Below are 11,709 nucleotides of genomic sequence, written 5' to 3' on the forward strand. Positions count from 1 at the left end.
GCTCCTGCGCCCCGCGCCCCGACTGCACCCCGCGCCCGCGCCCGCGCCCGCGCCCGCTCCCGGACGGGCCCGCCTCGCGCGTCCGCGCCTCGCCCTCTCTCCTCTCCCTCTCTCTGTCCCCGCCGAGCACCGCTCGCTCGCTGGTTCGCTCGGAGCCCCTGCGCTCTGCCCGAGATGAGTCACTACAATGGCACGAGTTCAACTCCACACTCTTTATTCTCTAGCCCCTACCACATGGATTCACTCACGTCAACCCAGACTCCACCTCGTGGGGAGGAGCGCGGGAGGCGGCGGGAGGAGGCCGCGGGCAGGGAGGGGAGGAGGAAGGGGGCGGGCGGGCGGGGAGGAGGCGGGCGCGACGCTCCCCGCCGGCCCGGCTCGCGCCCGCGCTGACGCCAACCGCGCACCCCGCGCGAGGAAGGAAGGCGGTGGCGAGGGTGGAAGCGGGTGGCTCGTGTGGTTTAGGGGAGCCGAGGTAGCCCCGGCCCTCGCCACCCCTCCGGGCCCGGCGCCCTTGGTCTGTTCCATTGGCGCACGTTGCCAAAGATGGTCATTTGCGTTAGAGGACGCGAGTGCGGGTTTCCTCGCTTTCGGGTGACGTGGAGGGAGAGGGATTCCCTCGCCCGCTCCCCGGCGCTCCGCGGCCTCTCCCCTCCCCCGCCCCGGCAAGGGGCGCGGGGCGGGGCCCGAGAGCGGCCGCGCGGCCTGGACTCCGGGCTTTAGAAAACAATCACAGTCCTGAAGACGAGACGGGCGGCTCAGTGCGGCGCCACCGCCAGGCCTGGAGCCCGGCGCGCGGAGCCGCTCGCAGGGAGGGCGCGGCCATGCGCGGTCGTCCGCACCCTCCGCGGCGCCGGCGGGTGCAGCGGGCGCCCTGGGCGCGCAGGGTACCGCGCCGCCCTGCGGCCGGGTCTCGGCGGGGCGCGGCGCGGCGCCGCCAGGCGGGGCTGGCCTGCCTATTTTTCCCTGAGCCGCGGGCTGCCCACTGCTTCCCTTTTTTGTGCTTTTTCATTTGTTTCGGTCCTACAGTTCACTTGTTAGGGGTAGCTTTGAAGACAGAACTCACCGCTCAAGTCACTCGGGCCTCCCTGGGTAGCAGGCATTTAGGATGCATCCAATAGGACCAGTCAGGCCTTATAAGCAAACTCTAGGCTGTTGCTGTTAAAAAATAAAAACGGAAGAGGGAGGCCAGCGAGGGTGTGCCCCAAGTTGTCTTCAGCTGTTTTGGAGCGAAGTTCAGGGCGCGCATAGCTGGACTCGGGTCCTCCCGCCTCACTGGGAGGGGACAGGCACGGGGTAAAGAGCACAGGCCTGGGAGTACGGACGCCAGGCTGTTCTGTTTGCAAGCCATAAGCACTTGGGCGAGTCCCTTGACCTCTCTGGGTCTCACTTTCCTCCTGTATAATGAAGGGTTTGAGACCTAACCTTCTAAGGCCTTTGTCTGCTATGGAGCTGCAATCCTGCAGAGGCGACGTGTGGCTAGAAAAGCACACTGTCCCAGGAGTCAGGATTTTGGACCGGGGCCTGCGTTGGCCTCAGTTTACCCAACTCGTAAAAGAGCGCCATCCGTATCCCAGAGTCCCTGAGGAGAACCAAATAGGGAAGCTATGTCCTTGGGATTTCACTGTGGACTACGAAGCGCAACGCGCCCTAGCACATGCAGTCCCAGTCCTCAGTTTCCTTATCTGCGAAGTGGAGGCGTTGCTAGGAAAGAAAAATAGGGCCGGGAACTCGAAGCTTTCCCGGGGCTCTATATAAAGCGCTGGCGTTTCCGGGACGGCTGGCGGCATCTGGCCGCCCCAAGGGCCCCAAGATACGGTAATCCCAAACAATACTCGGGGTCATTGTTTACAGTTATAAAACACATTCTGTCCTGAGCTCCATCCCCAAGGACGTGCGCGCACGGCGGGGTGAGGCCGGCCTGACCCTTCGCACCTCCGCCATTGCCCGCCTGGCAGAGTCTGCAACTGCGCGGACCCAGACCGAGGGTGTGGGGTCGGCGGACACACGCGCCAGCTGTGGGTGCGTGGCTTTTTTACATCCCTGCGTCCTGGCCTGCTGGGGTGTTTACGCGCCTCTCCCAGCAGGACTGAGTAAATGCAGTCTTTTGACGCAAAACGGATCAGCTCTTCCCCAGCGGCAGCAGCAAAACCCAGAAAACTGGGGGTGGGGAAGGGGGCAGGGCTCAGAGGAAGAGATCGTGACACTTTGCTACTCGCCTCCCAGTTCCCTCCCCGCGCCACGCGGGCCGGAGGCCACGCTAGCGAGGTCTTGGAGGGGCTGCAAAGGGAGGTGCGGCCGGGGCGCGCGGGGTCCTCCCCTAAGCAGGAACGTGTCGGGGAGGCGCGAATAGACGCACTTTTGGTTTTCCTTTGAGCGGCAGCTGCTGCCCCACCCTCCCCCATCCTGCGCTTGAGAATCCGGGTGCCGCTGGGTCTCTCCCACACAGTCCTTCCAGTAACGCGGGGGAAAAGGAGGGGGAAGGGGAACAGGAGCTTCCTTCGCGGCCTCGGCCGTCCGGGGCGCGCCCAGCCTCGGGCAGGCACCGCCGGGAGCGCGCCTGCAGGCGAGCGCACCCTCGCGCGCTCCCCCGCCCCCTCGCTGCCAGCTCCCCCGGTCCTTTCCTTTCTTGTGGGTTCCCGTAAAGCCCAGCAGCCCCCAGACGTCTGCAGAGCATCACGGAATCTGTGCTGATGCAAGTCGCTGTCCTCCCTTTGGTGCGCCCCGGCCTGCCTCGGAGCGCTTTGATCCCGGCCTTGCCCTGCTGCGGAACTCCGGTTGGATTTGTCTGCCCGCCGCCGGGAGGACTGCGTTCTGCAGTCTGCCCTTGCATTTTCGTCCTTGAGCGCCAGGCACAGGGGTACGCTCTGGTGCTGCCTCTAGCCCGGCCTCCCCCTGCTTCAGCTGGTGCCCGCAGAGCTACCTACGCCCAATCCAGAATGCAGTCTCCGGATCCAGTTCAGTGAGCCCTTTTTGTGGAGAAGCGTTCTTGGGGTCACCCGGTTAGCCAGGGTCCTTTGGATCTTAAGAATGTTAAAGATAAGAATGAAGGCAAACCTTTACTGAGGGCTAACCAAAAAAAAAAAAAAAAAAAAAAAAGGATTGTCGCAGGTAATCCTCCCAACAATCCTTTGAGGTGGGTCTCATTCCTGGCCACAATGAAAAAGTGAGATTCAGTTATTTGTCCAAGGAAACTATTAGTGCCTTAGTGACCGGTTGACTGTACAGATGAGGTTCTTTGATAGCAGACTCTCCCTTCCATGTGGCATTACCCACCTTCCACTGGAGCGTCTTTCTCACTGATCTGGGGAAAGCAGGACTTCATTTGCTGATGGCTTTAACTTACTCTTGTAAATGTTCCTTAGCTTCTGCTGAATAATTAGGTAGCCCCAGCCCCAGTACCATCCTCAGCTTCTGGAAGAGGTCATGGCAAGTGGGTGGGGAGGAAAAGGTAGGGGGTGCTGGCCTCTCATGACCTTTCTGGCTGTCTGGACATCTTGGCACCCTTTGTTAGCTTGTCCGTGCAGCCCAGTGTCTGGCACCTGAGAGATGACCTGAGTCTCAGAACGGCTGCTTCCTGTGGGCTGCCTTGCCCCAGGTGTCGGAGCACTGGACACTCATGAAGTCATTCCACGCATGTGGCCTTGATTGTCTTTGCACACTGCATACTCACAAAGGGTGTGGGCAGCACTGTGAATACTCCGGGTTGCCAAAGAGGAGGCCAAACAGTGGCAGCACAGTAGCTACCTCAAGATGTTTTATCCTGTAACCGGGTGTCAGAGACTGAACTCCAAGCTGTCTCATCTGACCCTAAACCTGGAGCACTGCCATTCTTGAACTGTTAGGAGCAAACGTGACTTCTTAATGGTGAAATGACATCTACCCATCACCACTGAACAAATTCACCATCATTTCTTTAGAGAAGCCATACATTTTTGATGACCTATTATTTGCAAAGTCCAGATGCATCTTATAATTGATACCACTGTAAGTGTTTCTGTTTGTCCAGTGACTCATGACTGGGTCAAGGGGCCACTGGGAGGCAAATTTCAACCCAGGTGATTCAAAGAAAGAGACCTTAATGGTGAAACTCTTTAGAAAGATTTGGGCAGAGTTAGAGAAGGAGGGCCGGGTAGCGCAAGCCTGTAATCCCAGCACTCTGGAAAGCTGAGACAGGATTGCAAGTTCAAACTCAGCCAGAGCAATGCAGCAATTTAGTGAAAACCTGTTTCAAAATAGAAGAAGAGCAGAGGATGTGTCTTAGTGCAAAACCCCTGGGTTCAATTCCCGCTATTGGAGGTAGGGGGAGGAGAGGGGAGGGGACAGGGTGGATCTTGAAGCATCTGGAGTCTGGTACCAGTTGGAAATTGTGGCCACCCCTGAGGCTGAAAGGGGGAGAAAATGGAGCTGTAAGAGCCTAGTGAGGCAGTAAAGGAGGGCCGCTAGTGGGCAGGAGGGGTAGCCACTGCTAGACAAGGTGTACTGGAAGCGGGCATGGTGGCACCAGACCAATTTCTCCCAACTCCCTGTCTCTGGCCAAAGGATAGTGTGGTCCTGCAGCTTGGCCTTACAAGGCACAGAGAAAGGCAAAGAAGGCTGAGTGCAAGGTGGATCTGGTAGAGTCTGGGAAGGGGAAAGGGAGACCAACTCAACAAGTTCATGAATGGGAGTACCCAGCAGAGAGGCTAATGAAGCCCCCAGAGATTACGTGATCGAGATTTTTATGAGGGGCGTACTAATCGGTGGCTGTCACACCTCTCTCTCCCAGAGGAGACTGAACAGAATTCCCCACAGAGCTTTTGCAAGCCGCTCCTCCATTGATCCCTGAAAGCTCACTGAACCACTGTGCAGATGGAGGGGAAGGAGAGGGCGCAGTGCTTCTCAGGTGTGGAGGAAGAGGAAAGTCTAGGAGATCCAAACCTGGGGGAAAGAATGGTGTCAGCAAGAATGGCTTTCCCCCTGTGGCCTTACACCACCTCCCCAGGTCCAAGAGAACCCTCCAGCTCGGGTATTCTGAGATACAGTACACACAGTTCTGCCATGGTTCTAATTTCACCTGTGGGATATACGCCAAGGAGAAGAATGGAAGACAATAAAGTTCAGAAAATACCACTCCAGATTGAATCTTAATAGTAAATGACATCTTCTCTGAGTGGGGGTTATACCTGTCTGTAGACATGAAAAAATTCACCAAAGCCAGGCATGGCTGAGCATTCCTGAAATTGCAGCTGTCTAGGAGACCATAAATGTCAACCTTGGGAAATTCATCAACTTAGATTCTGTTGCAAAATTTAAAAAAAAAAAAAGATAGCGTTGGAATGGATACACAGCTCAGTAGAAAGGCCCAGGGTTCAATCCCCAGTACCACTACCCCTGCCCCAGATCATCAAGCTTTACCCTTGAGGTTATAGCACTTTATTACTTTACTTTCTTCTTCTTTTTTTTTTTTTTTTAGCAAAAGCAAACAATAGAAGAACTTTTTGTCACCCAGGACTATAGATTTACTATAATGTGGTACATAATGATGTTCCAGCCAACAAAGGCTGCCTAGTGACATCATAGCTGCTTAGTTTGTGCACAGATATTCTGCAATGCTCACACAACAAAATTGCCTAGCAACACATTTTTTGGACCACATCCCCATCGTTAAGCCATGCATGACTGTCTATTGAATTTTGTGTAAGATGTTTAGGAAATCGTATGCAAATGAGGCCTTTCTGGCCTCTTCCTTCTCCTCCTCCTCCACCTCCACAGGCGCTGAAAACGCTGAGTAGGGTCACTATCATGGAAGGCAGGCGAGGGTACTTCCTTGTAACGAGTGTTTTTGTTGTTGTTTTAAAGCCGGATACATTCCTAAGATAAAATGACCAGTGCTATTATTCCAAAATATCTTCATGAGTCAGAACAGAAGTCACCACTGCTAGGAATGTTTGTCGGGCCCTAAGGAGAAACAGTCCAGTTTCCTTGATTCTCCTTCTGTTCTCAGACCTGCACAAAGAGAAGCAACACAGGATTTGGTGTCAAGATGGGAAGCATAGCTCCAAGCACAGGCCCGCTCTAGGAGCCATGTGACCCGGGCCGGGCCCTGGACATCTCCAGGCCTGTGCTTCTCCATCTACACCAGGAGACCGGACTGAATTCAGCATCTGTCATACGGCAAGGGAGGAACGGAAGTCCTGTAGGAGGCAAAGCTTTCTCCTGCTTCTCCTGCATCTGAACAACATTCCTGCCAACACCTCCAAGTTCCACTTTGAACTCTGTCTCTGTGGCCCTCTGTCTCTGTGGCCTTTGTCTTCTGATGATCTAGGAGATCAAGGGGAGAGGCACTGCCAGGACCCTGCCTGGCAGGGTTTCCCTAGTGCAGCAGGAGACTCAGGGAAGTTCTTTCCATTTCTAATGTGGTTTGGGCTTGGGACTGTCCCTGGGTCCCTCTGCCACCTGTCAGCCTGGCTACAAGGATTTATTCCGCACTTGCTAGGGAAGCTAAGAACCTAGAAGGACCCTGCCCTCAGGCAGTTTATAGTCTGGCTGAGAAGAATAGGGAGCAACACACAGAATAGTGGGGTCATACGGCAATAACAATGTTCTTACTCAATCAGGACACCTATAAAAACTTTTTACAGGGACTGCCTTGTACCAGATATTGTTTTAATTAGGTCATACATATTAACTCAACTAACATTTGTAACAACCCTGTGAAGGAGTTAAAATTATTATTCCCATTTAACAATAGAAAAATCAGTCAAGATTGATAAACACACCCGGTTCCAGAGCTAAAAGCAATGATGGTCTTCCAGCCTCAGTGCCTTGGTACAGATGTTAATGAATTCTTGCATTAGCACAGCATTGAACCTTCACAAAGGATCTCTACACATACAGTCACATCACTGACTAGAGGCTCATCCTGTCTCTCAATGGTCTTTGCATAGATTCAAGGTCACACTGAGGGGACACAGGAAGAGCTCACAGGGACACCAGACACAAGAGACCCATTGCTTGCACCAGGGCTCCCTCAGGCTCAGTTGAAGCTATATTATTTGGCTGGTCCAGAATCTATCCTTTCTCCTTCTGGTGAGAGCACTTTGATTTTGCTTTGGAGACCCTTCATCTCCCCATTCCATGTACCAGGGCTGACCCTCCTCTGAGCTCTATGACGATCACATGGGCACATGATCTGGTCCCGGCTAGAACATCTCACATTCCTGGCTTCAGTTACTGATTGTTTCAGGATTGTACAGATGACTCAAGCCTGGCTTTTGAGAGTTAAACCTAGGCTTTGACTAAAACCCTTGAAAAATAAGCACTGTCTTTTTACTACTCCTTGGGGACAGGCTACTAGGAACACAGCCAAGCCAGTGGGAAGTGGAGCCAAGCCATGGGGAGCAAGTGTTTGATGACAGCAATGATCACCTGTGCCCCAGCATGCCTTCAGTGGTTGTTCTCCTGGATTTTCCAGTTATATGGCAAGAAATTTCCTTTTCTGTTTAAGCCAAATTGAGTTTATCTGTCACTTTCAACTAAAAGAGTCCTGGCTAATGTACTATGAACATATAAAGAGTAACTACTGTCAATGCCTACTGTTGCTAGACATTTCCAGAAGCACAAATATAGGTAAGAAAGTACCAGTGTGGGAAGCATGTCCTCCCTGCAAACCAGCGCCATACCTGGGCCACCGCTGCCAGAGGGACAGCCGGACCCCAGCCTTTTCCCGTGAGTCAGTGCCATTCATGGACCGTGGGGAGAACAGAACAATAATTCACCAAAAAGCAAGCCCTCCCTGCAAAGCAGCGCCACGTGTGGGCTGCCGCTGATTGGGAGACAGCTAGACCCCGGCCCCTGCCAGCACAGAGCCAACACCGTCCCCCTGTCCCCACTCTGTAAGCAACCGGCTGCTCCAGAAAAACGCAGGCTGCAATGATAGCTATTCGGGCTAAATTCAATTTGATGCTTGTGTGTTTGGTGTTTCACTGATTTTGCAGTTCTAGGGCAGGTGGCCTGATCATCTATTCAGAGGATAACTGCATGCAGTGTAGCATATACTGGGGATCTCCTTCTGAAGGTGGTAGCCAATGTTAATTACCTAGTATCTTGTTTTGAAGTCCTGTATCATTTTCATTGTTTTGTTGGGTTTGGTTTTATTCTGTTTCATTTTGTTTGATTTTGTTATATCTGATGGCATGAGCAGCTATTTCAAAGGTAGCAAGACATATTATGATAGCCATTTTAGATTTACTATTGTCTTGTTTTGAACTCCTTATTGCATTCATTGTTTTGTTTTTATTGGTTCTGTTTTGTTTTGTTTGATTTTTACTGTCTGATTTTTACTGTATCTGCAGCTATTTTGAAGACAACAAGAGGAATTATGGTAATCACTGTTGATTTTCTATTGTTCTGAAGTTCTGTGTCACTTACACTGGTTTGTTTTGATTAGCTTTATTCTGCTTGGTTTTATTCTCTTTAAAATGAAAAAAAAAAGAATTGAAAAGAAAATGTCAGTCTTCAAGGAACTTGGAATCCAGTGAGGATGAGAAAGATCCTGAAATAACTTTAAACAAGTCAGAACACAAGGCAGCCACCAGGATTCTCTGGTTAACAGCGGCCAAGAACGTATCAGCCTGGAACACACCAGAAAAGTTCTCACGCAGATGGCAGCAATGAACGTGGTCTCAGGAATCTCATAGAACACGGACAAATGAAGGTGGAGAATGCACTGAATTGCAGGGAATTCTGGGTCTCAGGGAAAGAGGACATCCACGGGAGTTGACTGGGACCAGAACAGTCCTACGGTATCTCCAAATATCTGAAGATATTCCCTGTAGAAAAGGAGGTAGGCCTATTTAGAATGACCTCAGAGGACCAGCAAGGACTAAGAGGGTCCTAAGGGTGCTGGTGTTGCAGGAGGTGGACTTGACCTCATTTTAGGGAAAATGCCCCTGTCTGGAAATACTGGAAAACTGTGGATGTTGTGTAAGACGCTGGGGCTGCATGGTGGACTTGGTGAAGGGGCTTCGGAAACCAAATGAAGGTCTGAATTCGCTGACCCCAAAAATTCTGTGAATGCCCTGCCAGACTTGGGAATCTGCGTGTTTGGGTGGAATTCTGAGGGCGAGGCTCCTAGGCACGGACTTGAGAAATGGGGAGGGAGGCAAGAGCAGCTGTGGGATTCGGCACCTCGCCTGTGGCCGGGAACTTTCTTTATAAGTATATAGTTTGGGAAATTTGAATATGGACTGAGCATTAGATGGTGCTCCGAACTGTTTCTAATTTTTTTTAGTCCCGTATGACATTAATCATATGTGTAAAATAATCCATATTATCCAGGGATGTATACTAAGAAACACAGAATGAACAGGCATAATGGTTGTTATTTTTTATTTTTTTATGCTGGAGATTGAAGCCAAGATGGTGTTTATGCTAAATGGTAAATACACCTTAGCCTTTGTGTTTGGATTTTTGATGTAAGATATTTCATCAAGAAAAGCAGGGACAAATTTTATATATTCATACATATATATGCATATTTTGTGCACATGTATGTTATATATGTGTATGTCACATGCCGACTATAGCTCATTAGCAAATAGAATGTTGAACAAAAGAAGCCATATACAAGTCTGTTTTGTTCCACTGTCTTAAAGGCAAAATCATATTTTTGGCAAAATGGATTTGTTTTTTTGTTTGTTTTTTGTTGTTGTTGTTGTTGTTGTTGTCTTTTTTCCTTTTTATCGGTACCAGGAATCGAACTCACGACTGCCTGATTGCAAGGCAGGCGCTTATGCCACTGAGCTAAATCCCCAGCCCAGGCAAAATGGATTTGTGACATTAGAAATCAGAACTTGGTTGACTTGGCCCCAGAGAGCAGCCTGAGGGCCTCTGTGTGGCTCAGTTGTGTGTCTCGCCTGGGCAAGGCACACATAGGTATGTTCACAGGTGAGAACTTATCGGGATGAGCACATGCCATGTGCACCTTATGCATGTTCTCTGTTTCAGTTTACCTCCAAAAGCCACCTCCTACACACACAGGCATGCATCATGGGAGACATAGAGAAGCCAGAATCATCTAGGTATCCTGCAGGGTCCGTTTTCTAATACGGGTGAAGCTGTGATCTGGGCTAGGCTTGAAGCAGGAGTCTCCCAACAATTCTGAAAGTGACCCTCTGGGGGAAGACCCAGCGGACACGTACAATGGACTACAGCCTAAAGGTGAAAACTGGAGCCTCAGGCTGATAACCCTGGTGGCAGGATGGAGGACAGAAGGGTATGACAAGAGCCCAGACTGATGACTGAGGAAGCGGGCTGCCGTCACTGCCCAGAAGAGAGGTAAGGAGCACTGCAAGGAGCCTAGGTGACAGCAAGACCGCTGTGCTTCGAGGGAAGGGTCCACATTCAGTGTCCCCTTCCGGGTGTCCGCATATGCTCGGAAGGACCTGTGCAGACTCAGCCAGGCCCTCCAGGGATGGCACGGGGGGATTGTAGGTGCTCCCCTGTGGACCTAGTGGATGTCCCCTGATAGTCAGCTCAGCCATCCTGGCACCCGAGCATCAGCTTTTTATGTTGCTGGACACACGCCCTGATGCACGGGGCACCCCCCGCCCCAACGCCTCTGCAGACACACATGGCTCGGGGAACCAGGCTCTTATCTGCACCAATGAGCACATCATGCGATTTCCTGTCGGGGACACGTGAGTACTTGAGAGGGGAGGGGATGTTCCTGGAAAGAAGGAAGCTAGGGAGGAAGGATGGAAGGGACCCCACTGGTTTTTCTTTTGAAGCAGCTGTGATGTTTCCATAAACAGCCCCAGGTTTGTAGGCAAAAGATAGCAGCTTGATTCCTGTCAGTCCCTTTATCTCTCCACACCAATTCATTTAGACGCAAAGTAAAGCAAAGAATGTGCCCGGTTCAAAGCAAACAGAAAAGGCTCACACCACAAAGGCCTGGGTTTGAATCCTGGCTCTGCTGTCTGGAGCGAGGAACTCTGGGCAGTTTTTGCAAGACTCAATTCCTCCAGTGTGGTGTGGGGATGTTGGAAACACCAAGATCTCAGGGCCCAGTGAGAGTGTGTGTGTGTGTGTGTGTGTGTGTGTGTTGAAATAGCCTCTCTAAGTCTATTTATTTACATGCTACCTTGCTGCCAAAGGGTTTCTGCAGCTCTGAGGAGGACTCAGGAGCCAGCCCAGCTGGGAAGGGGCTGGCACTGGCTGAGGCTCGCAGTGCTGCTGCCTTTCACTATAGCGAGGGTTGTGGCAGGGCTCAAAAGAGTGTCTGAGGACGACTTTCAGACTGGGCAACTCCACACAAAGAGGGAAAGTGGGAAAGAAAGGAAGGGAAGCTGAGTCCAGGGAGAAGGAAACCGGGTTCTTGAGCTCCAAGGCTCCTGTGCACCTGCTGGCCGCCCTCATGCAGGCACCGCAGCATTCACAGCTTCCCAGTTTCGGGAAGAGCCAGATCTACAGGGTCCTAGAAAGGTCCTGAGCACTCATTGGTCCAGTGCCCTCACAGCATTATACACATGGGGAAACTGAGGCCCGGAGCGGGAAACAGGCTTGCATAGGAGCAGAGGCTAAGCTGGGTCCAGGCTCCAGTTTCCCGATGTCCAGGGCAGGGCACTCTTTCCACTGCCCTTTGGACCCAGGAGGAGCCCTGCACACATCCTACACTCTGGCCAGCGCACCTGGAATCAGGCACATGGGCCACTTGGTTCCCAGGGA

The sequence above is a fragment of the Cavia porcellus genome, unplaced genomic scaffold (genome assembly GCF_034190915.1).
Source record: "Cavia porcellus strain 051 isolate PalLab524CR breed Dunkin Hartley unplaced genomic scaffold, mCavPor4.1 scaffold_1, whole genome shotgun sequence".
In the NCBI taxonomy this organism is placed as follows: Eukaryota; Metazoa; Chordata; class Mammalia; order Rodentia; family Caviidae; genus Cavia; species Cavia porcellus.